Raw genomic sequence first — 15,668 nt, 5'->3', positions numbered from 1 at the left:
GCCTTACTTTCTGACGTACATGGTGGGTGCCTTGCTTTACAGGAATAGTATGCACAGTTAGACTGGGAGGAATACCCCTAAGTTTGTCATAGCTCCAAGCAAAGATGTCATGGAACTCCTGAATCAGGGACACATAGTCCTCTCTCTCTTCCAAATTGAGCTTAGAACCTAATTTGATTGGCCGCGAATCATTAGGCATACCAAGGTCCAGCTCAATAACATCTGCATCTCTTATTTGATCATGAGGCTCTATCGGCTCATTCAAGGTTATCTGATAAATATCCTCTATAGTGGACCCTTCCTTAGATCCATCGCTCGATGACGTCTCACTATTAGATGGATCATCTACTGTTTCTAGTTCAGTGGAGGATAAAGGAGCTCTCTCACTCTGAGGAGACTCAGGGTAAGCATCCACTATTACATGATGGGCACCTCGACCTAGAATCACTTGACTTGACAGTCTGTTCATAAAATCCAGGGCCTTCCTAGCAAAACTCGATAGCTAGGATATCCTACAAACCTTATCACCCTAAAGTCCAGATAGCATTCCATATTTACAACAATAACTTGGACTTTAGTGATGCAACCTTCCAGTTGTCTTAGACTATCATCCGACATCCTAAGAAGTGTAGAGCCTTTTTTTTGAATTTCGAGACCTAGCTGCTCCATCAAGTCTGCAAGTATGATATTGACGCAGGATCCAGTGTCCACGATAGCGTGCTCCACTAATATTCCATCCACATATGGTGGAATCCTAGGGCAATGCTTTTCAGCATGATCAAACCAATCTTCCCCCACTCTATGTAACACGTCCCCCCTGTCCACTTGTAGGACACATCTTAACAGCCCATCCGGAAGATAGTATAGAAAGTGCTGCTCGGCACTCCCAAGGAATGACACATGGTTTGCGATCTAGGTCTTCCCAAGTCTGCCACAAAAGTGGAAGCATTCTGGCCATTTTCACTTAGGACCGACCTGAATCAGGGTTTTCCTAATGGTCAAGTTCCTAGAAGGTAACTAGCGTCGGCCCCAGATGAACTACTTTGCGCAGGGACATCAGGGTCAAAGCGGATCTATACTGCACTTGGTTCAAGGAGAATGGGAAATGAGAGGGATGCGAAGCTCGACCTCTCTGCCCGTAAGGCATAGTCCCATTCCGTTCCCCTAAAACAGCATAAATCGGGACTCTAGCTTTTATTGATTCTAAGTCACTGTTACCTCGCTGTCAATTCCTTTAAGAAAAGTTCCCGGCCAACCAGGACCACCCTTCCATAGGACGGACCCAGGGTCACGTCCACCGCACTTTCCTTGGTTTGCTTTAGTTATCTAATTACCTACCACATTTAGTTTGACACACAAAAACAACTTCCTTAATTAACCAAATTAATCACTGGTTCCTTCACATAACTTAAGCACTGACACAGAAAAACAATGTCAAGCAAGTTCCTTTTTCAACATTTGATCTTTATTTATCAATCTTTGGAATACATCAAATAAACCTACCCGAAGGCTATTCCAGCAATCCTCGGGGATCACTATTTCAGGATCCAGAGGCAAGGGATTTATGGCTAAAGTCTCCCCTAGCACCCAAGCATCCTCCTGCTCCAAGTAGCACCCACGGAGATACCTCTCGGAGCGGGTTCGGTCCATGTACCCGGTGCGGCTAACAACCCCCTTGGATAGGGTCAAGCAGATAGTCGGAGGCAACTGATACTATCTCTCCCTCCAGGGTTTTAACCTGAAGCATTAGATGTTTTTCCAGAATTAGTTCCTTGAGCAAAGAAGTACAAACAGTGCACCTTAGTGTACAATCAAGAACATTCCAGTGGTCGTTTGTATGGCCAACTGCTAAGGTGTAGTTCCTTCTCCCTGAATGCTTCCAGCATTCAATCATGGATCAATCGCAACTTGGCAAGATCCCAAGGGTTTCGTAAGCTGAGTTGCTTGTTTACCCTCTTTCCTTGGGTTAGGGTTTATACACTGTTGACCCAAATTGTCAATACCTTAGGTTTCCTTATATAATCATGGGCAACCTCGTTGCCCTAACTTGGTTGGTCAATTGCTTTCTTGGCAAATTCATAACTACCCTAGCTTCACAAACCAGTCTTCAAGGAAGAGTGTTGAAGCAGGATGTCTACTCATCTTCTAGAAAATTTAACTTGCAATTTGAACTCGCCAACCTTGGTCTAAGGAGTAGCAATACTATTTTGTGATTTAGACACAAGATCGTATGACGTTGCACCTTGTTGCACGAGATAGGTGTCAGCACTTAACTTGTGGGATCATTTTCTCATCACACAGTATTCATTGGTCAAGAATATCTTTGATCAAGATAAGGGCTTGGGAATCCTCTTGACCCATTCCAAACCCTAACCCTACTAGGCCGATGAACGTTTTGGCCCTAGGGTTCCTAGATTCCTTGCGGAGAGCTAGTATTTGGCCAACTAACCCTTAAGGTGAGAACCCTAGATCATTCTTGCATGACGATTAAATAATCCTAACATTTCGTGGATGTGGGTAGGACCTTTAAGATTGGAAGTATTAAGTCAGCATCCCAAGTGTGATACTAGGCAGAATTTTATCATAGCTTAACACTACCTAGCACATCAAGTTGATCGTCATATGCTAACTAATCATACCTTTATGATTCTCATGTAAGCTACTCAATTAAACACGAATTACTTTGCTGATCTAACCAATCCACGATTTAAGATTATCTTCCCTTTTTAAAGATGCAAATACTTTCTTCTAAATTTGCAAGTACTTTCCCCTAAAGGATGTGATTAACTGCAAGATGGGTGAGATGAATCATTCCATGCGAATATGCAAATTCAAGTCCATAGACCTTTTTGCAGCTATATGATCTATAGTGATCTTTTCTTTTCTTTGCCTTATGCGATGTTGATTTACATTCAGAACTATTCTTATAAACCCTACGTTGATGCATCGAATTCAAGCTTTAGCATTTTAATGAAGATGCATCCTTTTCCAAATTCAGACTTTGATGAAAGAACTCCACGCATGAGTGAATGCCATGAGTCCATAATTGACTTAACCCTTCTTATATCACTTAACCCAACCTAGATTGTAACTACCATCGCATGCAATTTGCAAAGTACATAAATCCTTTCCATGCTTTGCAACTACTCGGACATCATTTAATGGGCATCTACGATTATCTTCTATATGAGCCACAACTAAGAATTTATTTCATAAGTGCATTATGCGACATAAGCCCTATCCTTTTTGCGAGATGCAACAAGGACGCGGTCTTAGCACGATATCTCTTCTAAGTTATGCATCATATGTTCTAAAAGATTGCAACTACCCTTGACCATGGAAATGCAAGCAATGCAAGTGCTAGTCATGCAACTGAACTTGTAAATCGAACAAGTATATATAGATTTTCCAATGCATTTTAGGCTTCCCTACATGGATTTAAAACATGATTTATGCATCTTTCTCCATGCAGAAATAATTTTAGAACCTGGGCATTAAGAATCGGGGCGTTGTCCACTCTCATACTTTGGGTGGAAGCTCTCGCGTGTGTTCCTCTTGTCTTTTGCTTAGAAGCCATTGTTGCAGTAGATTTTGATTCAGCAAGCTTCCCCTTGGCTCTCTTACGCGTTACGAAGTCACTTCTGCGCGAGATTACTTCCCTACGTAGAAATTGGGCCTCGCAAGACACGGTTTTAGGAGGCACAGGGTGAACTAAAGCTAAGGAAGCTTTAATTAGAAGCTTCCAAGCTTCTAGATAGAGAGATGATGACATGGATGGGAAAAAATAATGAAGATGACGATGATGAAGATTACGACGACGACGACGACGACGACGATGATGATGATGATGATGATGATGATGATGATGATGATGATGATGATGATGATGATGATGATGATGATGATGATGGGGCGGCAGCCTGGCGGCGCGACCAAGGCGACAGTAGCAGCTTCCTCCACGACGGTAGCAACGGCAGCACACGATCAATCAATCCCCCCCCAGGCTTGGGGAGGGGAGGGATAGCCACACAAGTGGCAGGCAGCATGCTTCCCCTCCCCATGCCCCTCAACCACTCAAATTCACACATACTCCCTCTCCCCACCATGCAATGGCTGAAGGGGTGGGAGTTAATTAAAAAAATTACAAAAATTATCCCTTTTCTTTCCCGTGAAGGGGTGTTCCCGTGTGGGCTACGATTTTTAAGCCACGGCTTCCTATACACGATGAGGGGCTGGTGTTTGTTAATGCATGTTGAAGGAGCACTTAGCCCAGGGTTTTTCCATTGCGGGAGATTACTTTGGACCACTTTTGCGCAGGGTCTACAGTTGTTAATATTTCGTTGTGGAAATATTACATTCTCTCCCCCTTAGAGGAATCGAGATGTCCTCATCTCGAGAAAATCTGGGGGTATTTTTGGTTGAGAGTAATTTCATCCATCCAAGTGGCATCCTCTTTGGGGTAATCTTTCCACTGGATGAGGTATTCTCTCAAAGTCCTAGATCTCAAATGCCTCTCTCTAACATCTAAGATCCTGTTAGGCCGTAACTCAAGGACTCCTTGGCTAGGCATTACAACTTGTTGATCATCAAGCACATGACTAGGGTTAGGCACATACTTTTTCAATAGTTTGATATGGAATACATTATGAAATTTTAGGTTTTCAGGGAGTTGCAGTCTGTAAGCATTAGGCCCTAGGCACTTGAGAATCTTGTAGGGTCCACAATACCTTGGACTTAGCTTTTTCCATTCACCCAAGGATAGGGAACTCTTCTTTGGGAGTACGCAAATGAAGACCATATCACCTTCAATGAAGGATCTGTCTTGACGTTTCAAGTCTGCGTAAGCTTTTTGTCTGTCCTTGGCGGCTTGGATGTCTTGTCTTATTGATTTGATTTGGTCATCCATGTCTTCGAGCATCTACTTTGAAGCTTCAACCCTCAAGGTTGGATCCAAAAAGCTTAAAGGAGTGCGACAATCGTGCCCATACAATGCTTGAAAAGGGGTCATCTGAATACTTTGTTGGTAAGAAGCATTGTAGGCAAACTCAACCAGTGGCAAATATTGAATCCACTTTTTGGGTTCGCGATAACAATGTGCCCTAAGCATATCTTCAATGACTTGGTTGACTCATTCTATTTGACCATCAGTTTGGGGATAATAAGGTGTATTGAAATAGAGTTGAGTCCCAATGGCCTCAAAGATAGCCCTCCAGAAGTGTGATGTGAAGAGAGAGTCATAATCACTAATGATTCTTCTGGGTAACCCATGCAGTATGAATATTTTCTTGATGAATAACCTTGCAATGTCAGAGGCTTTATAGTTTGTCTTAATAGGGATAAGATGTGCAACCTTGGTGACTATCTACCATGACCATAATGGAGTTGTATTCTCCCTGAACTTGGGGCAGGCGAACAACAAAGTCCATACTAATGAATTCCCATTTCATTTGGGGAATGTCGAGTGGTTGTAGCTTCCTTGGCATTTTGACATGTTCTGCCTTAATGCGTTGACAAAACAAACATCCTGTGACATATTTGAGAATGTCACCTTTGAGCCTGTCCCAATAATAGCTCTTCTTGACCGCATTAAGGGTCTTGGCATAGCCAAGATGCCCTGAGAAAGGGGAGTCATGGGGTTCCCAAAGTATCTTCTGCTTGAGTGACTAGCTTACCGGGATACATAATCTTGTCCTAAAGTAGACAAGTCCTCTATGGATAGAGAATTCTTGGTACTTCATTTGTAGCTTCAGGTCTTGATCTTTGATGGGGATCTCCCTTAGCAATTTCTGATAGGTTGGGTCATGACATGCTTCTTCTCTAGCTAGCTCAAGGATTGGGTTGTTTGGCATGGATACCTTTGTGGCTAGAGATCTTACTGTTGATGGATCTTGCAAAATCAGAGAATTCAAAAATGCCTTGCGACTGAGTGCATCAGCAACTACATTCTCTTTTCCAGGCCAGTATTTGATTTCAAAGTCGTATTCTTCCAGTACTTCAATCCATTAACATTGCCTCATATTGAGCTCATTCTGGGTGAAAATCCATTTAAGACTTGTGTGGTCCGTCACTAGGGTGAACTTGTTACCCAACAAGTAGTGTCTCCAAATTTCGAGAGCATGGATGACAGCCAATAGCTCCAGATCGTGGGTAGCATAACTCCTTTCATGGATCTTCAATTTCCTTGAAGAGTATGCTACGAGATGACCTTCTTGCATGAGCACACATCCTAAGGCAAGTGCGCTAGCATCAGTTATCACTTCAAACTTCTTACTAAGATCAGAAAGTTTCAAGATGGGTACTGATACCAAGCTTTGCTTTAGTTTGTCAAAGCTGGAATGTTCAGCAGGTGACCATACAATTGATACTTGCTTCTTCAGTAGATCAGTCAGAGGTACTGCAATTAAAGCATAGTTTTTTATAAAGACCTTGTACCATCCTGTCAATCCAAGAAAACTACGTATTTTTTTGACAAAAGTAGGGGTTGGCCACTCCAGGAGGTCTCTGACCTTGGCCATATCCACTGAAATTCCTTCCACTGATACAATGAATCCCAGATATTCAATCTGTTGTCGAAAAATGCACACTTCTTCTTCTTAGCATAAAGCTTATGCGCTCTCATTGTTTCAAGAACAATGCGAAGCTAGGGTTCATGATCTTTTTCCTGTTTGGAGTAGACTAGGGTATCGTCAAAGAACACGAGTACGAAGTCATCAAGATAGGGCCTGAAGATATCCTGCATTAACTTGTTAAAGGTAGCAGGAGCATTTGTTAGCCCGAATGACATGACTAGGAATTCAAAGTGTCCATACCTTGTGCTGAATGCCGTCTTTGGGATATCTTCTTCCTTGATTCTTATCTGATAATATCCAGACCTGAGATCTATCTTAGAGAATATCTTCGCACCTTGAAGACGGTCAAGAAGCTCATCTATTCTTGGAATGGGGTATTTGTTTTTAATGGTCGATTGATTCAACCCTCTATAGTCAATGCATAGCCAAAGTGTTCCATCTTTCTTCTTCTAGAACAGGACTAGAGCTCCCCATGGTGAACTGCTAGGACGGATGTAGCCTTGGTCTAAAGTTGCTTGAGTTGCTCCTTCAGCTCAATCGCTTCTGGGATGGACATCCTATATGGTCTCTTTGCGATTGGTGCAGCTCCTGGCACTAGCTTGATTTCGTGATCGACTTCCCTTTAAGGAGGAAGTTCTGTCAGCTCTTCAGGAAATACGTCTGCGTATTCCTTTAACTAGGAAGGTTCTTCCCTAGATTCTTGATTCTGATCTAGCTTATTTAGTTTAATCAAATAGACAGGTAGCCCCTTTCTAACTCCTTTTATTATCCGTGTTGCTTTGGCCAGTTGAATTTTTGGCTTCCCAGCCTCTCCTTGAGTTGTAACTAGTTCTCCTTCAGAATTTCAAAATGAGACTTGGCCCTTCCCACAGTGTATGTGGGCATCATTGGGTATTAGCCAATCCATTCTGAGAAAACATTCGTGGACACCTAGGTTCATTACTCAGAATCTGACCGAAGTCGACTTTCCTCCTAGTAGGAATTTTACCTTAGCAGTTTGCCTAGTACAAGAGACCTCACGACCATTTGCTAATTCCATAAGTAAGGTAGGTGCATCTTTTGTGGTTATTCCTAATCTTCTTGCATAGATTGGTGAAATGAAGGAATGTGTACTGCCACAATCAATCAAGGTTTTGAAGCTTTTACCTTGATAATCTGAAGGAGTTTGAATCACCAAGAATTGGTGATTCGGGCCTTTCTTGTGAAGAGCGGCATGAACCGTTGCCCTCTCAATGTCAGCTTCCATGGTTCGATCTTCTTCATCACCCAACTCCTTGTTGGCAACACTGGTGGTTCTCCCTCTGGCCCTGACAATGGCTCCTTGGCCATGGGCGGCTCCTTGGAATGGCCCTTGATGTTGTCCTTTGTTAAGCTTGGGACACTGCCTTTTGAAGTGACCAAGCTCGTTGCAATGGAAGCAATGGAGATTGCGGCCATTACCTTGTGTAGGAACGAAATTGTTGATAGTGTTGGCCCTAGCTTTCCTCCTTTGTCCCTGGTTTTGGCCCTACGCTCTCTTGGCCTGAGACCTAAGCATTCCCTTGTTCTGATCCTTGTAAGACCAAGTCCTGCTACTTCTTGGCTTGGTTTGCACCTCCTGTATTATGGGTGCAGCTCGAATGAGAATGTCTTGTAGGTCTGTTGGGCGCATTGATTCCAAGCGGGTGTTTATGGGTGGGTTTAATCCAACACAAAACTTTGACACCTATTGTGTCATATCCATTTGTGGTACGTACTTTAAGAGAGAGACGAACTTTAAATAGTAAGCATCCAGGGATAGTCCAAGCTGCTTTAATTCATAGAATTCGTTCATCTTTTGTGTGCGATAGGTAGGTGGCAGATATCTCCCTCACACATCTCTTTTAAGCTTCTCCCAAGTAACTGACCCTTCTGAGATCCCTTGGTTTCTGCACCATTTCTTCCACCAAAGTCTCGCTTCACCGGTAACCTTCAGTTTGGCGAGTATCGCTTGGTTAGTGGGTGCAGTTCCTGCAACCTCAAAATAATCCTCCATGGATTCAATCCAGACTTCGGCATCACATTGGATGGTCCTTTCCTTACCATCAAATTTAGGTGGCTTGATTTGTTTGAGAAGGAACTTCTTTTCCTGAATTACAGCCGTATTTAGTGCAGGGGTCGGACTAGGAATCTGCACTTGAGGTTGCGCTTGGGCAATAAAATTCTTCACGTTCATTACTTGGTAAAAGTTTTCCACATTACATTAATATGCCCAGTTCAAGTGACCTAATCACTTAACTCCTTTACCAACACTTACAGCCATGATAGACATTAATAAAAAAAATCTGATTCATTCACGTGGGCATAGCCCTTTCAAGTACATTTATTTTTGGGAAGATAGAACAAGCTGATACATTAATTTGGGGAAAATAAGATTGTGTTACATTTGGCTACGGGGACTAAGTAATAATATGGAGTGGGGTCATGGATTTTTAGGAATTGATAGGCCATAGGATGCTTGGGGTATCCCTTCCTTTGATACCCGTTCTTCTCATAACGTCCCAGCACCTTGATTCTATTGGCAAGGATTACTCAAGTCACTTCTTCGTACACATACTTGTTTTGTTTGACTTTCCGACCGCCGACATGTAGGGTTGCATTTACGTGAGCCTCAACAAAGATGTACAGCTTCATGATCTTTAAATCCTCCATTCACTTAATTCTCTTCAAGTTGGTCTGAAGGTACGCAAGTCGGTGGGCCGCTATGTAATATATTCCTGATTCACCTGTCCATCTTCGTTCCATGTACAGGGGTGAAGGATTGCAGATACGGTCTAGAATATTCATCATGCCTAGCCTTCGTCAATAATCCGAAACACACATTGCAGTCATAAACATGACCTAGAATACCAAGACTTTGTTCCATGCTTCGCGACTCTGCAGGCCAGCATTGATAAGTAGGTAAGGAAGTGTTCTTAATGGCAACATTGCTCTACTTCCCCTCATTAAATTTCCTTGTAAATATTAGATTCCGTTGGTTCGCTCTGATACCAACTGTAACGTGTCCCCCCTGTCCACTTGTAGGACACGTCTTAGCAGCCCATCGGTAAGGATAGTCTAGAAAGTGCCGCCCAACACTCCCAAGGAATGACATAGGGTTTTCTATCTAGGTCTTCCTGAGTCTGCCACGAAGCAGAAGCATTCCGGCCGTTACCACTTAGGACCGACTTGAATCAGGATTTTCCTAATGGTCAAGTTCCTAGAAGGTAACTAGCGTCAAGCCCCCGAACTACTTTGCGCAGAAACATCAGGGTCAAAGTGGATTTATATTGCACTTGGTTCAAGGAGAATGGGAAACGAGAGGGATGCGAAGCTCGACCTCTCTACCCGTAAGGCATAGTCCCATTCCGTTCCCCTAAAACAACATAAATCGGGACTCTAGCTTTTATTAATTCTAAGTCACTGTTACCTTGCTGTCAATTCCTTTGAGAAAAGTTCCCAGCCAACTGGGACCACCCTTCCGTAGGACGGACCCAGGGTCACCTCCACCGCACTTTCCTTGGGTTGCTTTAGTTGTCTAATTACCTACCACATTTACTTTGACACGCAAAAACAGCTTCCTTAATTAACCAAATTAATCAGTGGTTCCTTCACGTAACTTAAGCATTGACATAGAAAAACAATGTCAAGCAAGTTCCTTTTTCAACATTTGATATTTATTTATTAGTATTTGGAATACATCAAATAAGCCTGCTCGAAAGGCTATTCAAACAATCCTCAGGGATCACTATTCCAAGTTCCACCCGTTGACTAGTATGCGGGCCTCGAGATCCCATCTCGAGTCACGTCGGCCTCTTGTGCAAGATCCAGAGGCATACAAGATCCGGAGGCAAGGGATTTATGGCCAGAGCCTCCCATGGCACCCAAGCATCCTCCTGCTCCAAGTAGCACCCACGGAGAGACCTCTCGTGGCGGGTTCGGTCCATGTACCCGAGGCGGCTAACAACTCCCTTAGATAGAGTCAGGTAGACAGTCGGAGGTAACTGATACTACCTCTCCCTCTAGAGGATTTTAACCTGAAGCATTAGATGTTTTTTCGAAATTAGTTCCTTGAGCAAAGAACTACAAACAATGCACCTAAGTGTACAATCAAGAACATTCCAGTGGTTGTTTGTATGGCCAACTGCTAAGGTGTAGTTCCTTCTCCCCGAATGCTTCCAACGTTCAATCTTGGATCAATCGTGACTTGGCAAGATCCCAAGGGTTTCATAAGCTGAGTTGCTTGTTTACCTTCTTTCATTGGGTTAGGGTTTATACCCTCTTGACCCAAATTGTCAATACCTTAGGTTTCCTTATATTAAGGTCAATAAATCCTGGGCAACCTTGTCACCCAAACTTGGTTGGTCAATTGCTTTCTTGGCGATTTCGTAACTACCCTAGCTTCACAAACCAGTCTTCAAGGAAGAGTGTTGAAGCAGGATGTCTACTCATCTTCTAGAAAATTTAACTTGCAATTTGAACTCGCCAACCTTGGTCTAAGGAGTAGCAATACTATTTTGTGATTTAGACACAAGATCGTACGGCGTTGCAGCTTGTTGCACGAGATAGGTGTCAACACTTAACTTGTGGGATTATTTTCTCATCACACGGTATTCCTTGGTCAAGAATACCTTTGATCAAGATAAGGGCTTGGGAGTCCTCTTGACCCATTCCAAACCCTGACCCTACTAGGCTGATGAACGTTTTGGCCCTAGGGTTCCTAGATTTCTTGCAAAGACCTAGTATTTGGCCAACTAACCCTTAGGGTGAGAACCCTAGATCATTCTTGCATAGCGATTAAATAATCCTAACATTTCGTGGATGTGGGTAGGACCTTTAAGATTGGAAGTAATAAGTCGACATCCCAAGTGTGATACTAGGCAGAATTTTATCATAGCTTAACCCTACCTAGCACATCAAGGTGATCGTCATATGCTAACTAATCATACCTTTATGATTCTCATGTAAGCTACTCAATTAAACATGAATTACTTAGCTAATCTAACCAATCCACGATTTAAGATGATCTTCCCTTTATAAAGATGCAAATACTTTCTTCTAAATTTGCAAGTACTTTCCCCTAAAGGATGTAAGTAACTGCAAGATGGGTGAGATTTCCATGCGAATATGCAAATTCAAGTCCATAGACCTTTTTGTAGCTATAGGATCTACAGTGATCTTTTCTTTTCCTTGCCTTATGCGACGTTGATTTACATTCAGAACTATTCTTATAAACCCTACGTTGATGCATCGAATTCAAGCTTTAGCATTTTAATGAAGATGCATCCTTTCCCAAATTCAGACTTTGATGAAAGAACTCCATGCATGAGTGAATGCCATGAGTCTATAATTGACTTAACCCTTCTTATATCACTTAACCCAACCTAGATTGTAACTACCATCGCATGCAATTTGCAAAGTACATAAATCCTTTCCATGCTTTGCAACTACTCGGACATCATTTAATGGGTGTCCTATGATTATCTTCTATATGAGCCACAACCAAGACTTTATTTCATAAGTGCATTATGCGACATAAGCCCTATCCTTTTCGAGATGCAACAAGGATGCACTCTTAGCGCGATATAGTCTTCTAAGTTATGCATCATAGGTTCAAAAAGATTGCAATCGTACTTTGGGTGGAAGCTCCCGCGTGTGTTCCTCTCATCTTTTTCTTAGGAGCCATTAACGCAATAGATTTCGATTCAACAAGCTTCCCCTTGGCTCTCTTATGCGTTACGAATTCACTTCTGCCTAAGATTACTTCCCTGCGTAGAAATTGGGCCTCGCAAGACATAGTTTTAAGGAAAACCAGAGGCACGAGGTGAACTAGGGCTCAGGAAGCTTCAATAAGAAGCTTCCAATTGAAGCTTCCAAGCTTTTGGACAGAGAGATGATGACGTGGATGGGAAGGATAATGAAGATGACGATGATGAAGACGACGACGACGACGACGACGACGACGACGACGACGACGACGACGATGATGATGATGATGATGATGATGATGATGATGATGATGATGATGATGATGATGATGATGATGATGGGGCGGCAGCCTGGCGGCGTGACCAGGGCGGCGGTAGCACATGATCAATCAATCCCCCCCTCCAGCTTGGAGAGGGGGGGCTCATATAGATTGAAGGGGGGGGATAGCCACACAAGTGGCAGGCTGCATGCTTCCCCTCCCCATGCCCCTCCACCACTCAACTTCACACATACTCCCTCTCCCCACCATGCAACGGATGAAGGGGAGGGAGTTAATTAAAAAATTTACAAAAATTATCTCTTTTCTTTCCCGTGAAGGGGTGTTTCCGCATGGGCTATGGTTTTTAAGCCACGGCTTCCTATACATGATGCGGGGCTGGTGTTTGTTAATGCATGCAGAAGAAGCACTTAGCCCAGGGTTTTTCCGTTGTGGGAGATTACTTTGGACCGCTTTTGCATGGGGTGTGCGGGGTCTAGAGTTGTTAATATTTTGTTGCAAAAATATTACACTCTAGCTATGCCCAAAGGTTCTATTATATACTCGATACACAGGATTTTTTGAATTCCTTGTGCACTCCTGGAGAAAGTTTAATCAATTGCAGGAGATTCACATCCGGTTTGACTTTGCAAAGAGAACTTGCTAGGTCAAAGTCATGGTAGTTAGCCAAAGTTCTCTTCTCGCGCCAAACCATTCTTTTCTTTGGTCATTGGACCGCCGACTTTAGTGCCTCTCTTTTAATTTTTGTCTTCTTTCTTGGCACCTCTCTATCCTTCTCGGGATCCACTTTACCATCAACAAGCCTTAGAGGTCCACCTTCCATATCTGGATTCAGGACTCGCTTTTCCCTAGCATCCTACTTAGGGTTTCCCTCGACATGTTTTACAGTTCCTTTATTACCCTCTTTAATATTTTGCCCTCTTGTTATGGCTCATAGATAAGAAGTTTCAGCATCATTGACACGTACAGCCTCAATAAGGCTGACTCCACTACCGTGAGGCAACTCCTCTCCAACATCCTTTCCTCATTGCAGTATTTGTCTTGGTTCCTCATCTTGCTGGAGATTATTCCCTTGTGCGCGATGGTTAACTGGACCACGTTGTTTACATCCTTGTTGGAGAGAACTAATCTTACTCCAATAGGTAACAGCTAAGTGGCCAGACTTTTCACAAATATCACATTTGACATTCGGGCAATTCCTGTCCACCACACCACTTACAGCTGAATCTTGAGGGGCCACCCTCTTCAAGCATCGACTCCCTATCAAATTATGTTGCTTCTTAAGGAAATTGACATCCATAGCTATTTGTTGATATTGTTCAAAGATCATATCGGTATAGTGCTTTATCATGTCCTTAACTTCACCAAGGACATTACAGGCACTCGACTCATAGCTGCGATCGTCAAATTTTCATCCCATGGGCCTAACCACTTGATTAGGGATTGTCCGTTGACCTATTGGGACAACATTAGGATTCATTGTTTGGCCCCCACTATTTAGGGAGGCCGCCTGACTAGCCATGGGCATAGTCATGCTAGGAGGAGCTGGTAACATAGGCAAATTCGACATGATACCTCCTCTCCCATTTGCATTTGACATGGGATCCCCTTGACTCCCATTAATCAAGGCCAAGTTATTATTATTCCAATTTATCATTGCTGCATGAGCCGCTTGCAAGCGCGACTCTACTCCTTCTGCTTGGGTAATAGCAGTGTCAATGTTGGCCAAAGCAACACTACTTAGCTGCACCTAGATATTAAAATCCACTCCATGTAGGAAATATTGTAACTAGGCTGCCGCTGGAATGGGGATATAAGTATTTAGTTTACGAAGAACTTGCTTTACTTTCTTGGCATAGGCCTAGATATTCTCATTTGGCTCTTGGCGTGTTACATTCAAGACATGCAACCAATATTGTCCACCCTTCTCAGGGGCAAAATCTCTACGGAAAGCCGTAAAGAATTGGACACTGCTAGTTATGGTTCCGGCTTTGAGACCGTGGTATCATATTGTCACTCTTCCTTTTAACGTCATGTTGAAGAACATCATTAGGTATCCTTCATCTTGGATTCGATAATTGAATATGATGTTTGAAACTCCTTAATGTGGAGTTCTCCATCTTCTTCTACTAACCCATGGAAAATGGGCAACGATGCTCCTAATGCCGGCAAATCTGATGTCCCCACTGGAATTGCGATAGGTTGTGCCATGGCTACAACCGGATTGACAATAGGAGTTTGTGTAGGTAAAACTACACCCCCACTTGTTGTGGGTTGATTAACTGGAAGTAGGTAAGTACTAAGACTTCCACTTGCACTCGAAGAGCTACTTGTAACACTTAGGTTACTAGAACCACTACCACTTATGCGCAACGGGCTACTCCTTTGAGGAGAATAACGACTTACGATCTCCAACCACTATCTAGCCCTCTCAGCACGTTCTGCTTTTTGTATTTTGGCTTGACGGTCCTTGTCATCAGAGGACATACACCAACTATTTGGTCCCTAGAAACCCTAGATTCGAGAACCACCACTTGTTGGCGGCTCCCGGCAGACGCACTACTGATAGGACCTAAAATGGGTTGGCCCTAGATAAGGCACTAGCTGGACCTCATGCCCTCAATAGACAACCCCACCACACGGCCTCGTGGGCCAGGAGTGTCTATCAAGGGATACACTATCCTAAACACTAATCACTGGGCATTTATAGTCTGTAATCCAACGAATGTTCCCTTTCCCCGTCTTCTCAGGGAAGATTATACATATAGTGGCAATAAATGCCACATATCACAAATACAAGGGCACCTCACTAGCTGATTACCATGGCCCTACTGCAGCTCTCCTACATCTTGGGGATTGGCCCCTCGATGCGCTGCTTCCACATATAGACACATTCGAAACAAACTCCCTTCTTAGTGCCAATATATTTAATGTTCCAAGAATGCACTTATCCTCACTTATCCAACCCCTTGGACCTACCATCTAGGCCTATAGTTGGGTTGCTCACTCTCTCTACATGGGTCAAGTCCTAAAGAAACCAAGTGCTATGCATCCAAGATCTTGTAATTGATACCATTTAATGATGCTTGATGCAAATGTGTATATGATTAAGTGCT

Source organism: Lygodium microphyllum, chromosome 1, assembly GCF_053477565.2.
Source record: "Lygodium microphyllum isolate KBCC chromosome 1, Lygodium_microphyllum_v1.1.10, whole genome shotgun sequence".
Classification (NCBI taxonomy): Eukaryota; Viridiplantae; Streptophyta; class Polypodiopsida; order Schizaeales; family Lygodiaceae; genus Lygodium; species Lygodium microphyllum.
This window is presented reverse-complemented; position numbering follows the sequence as displayed.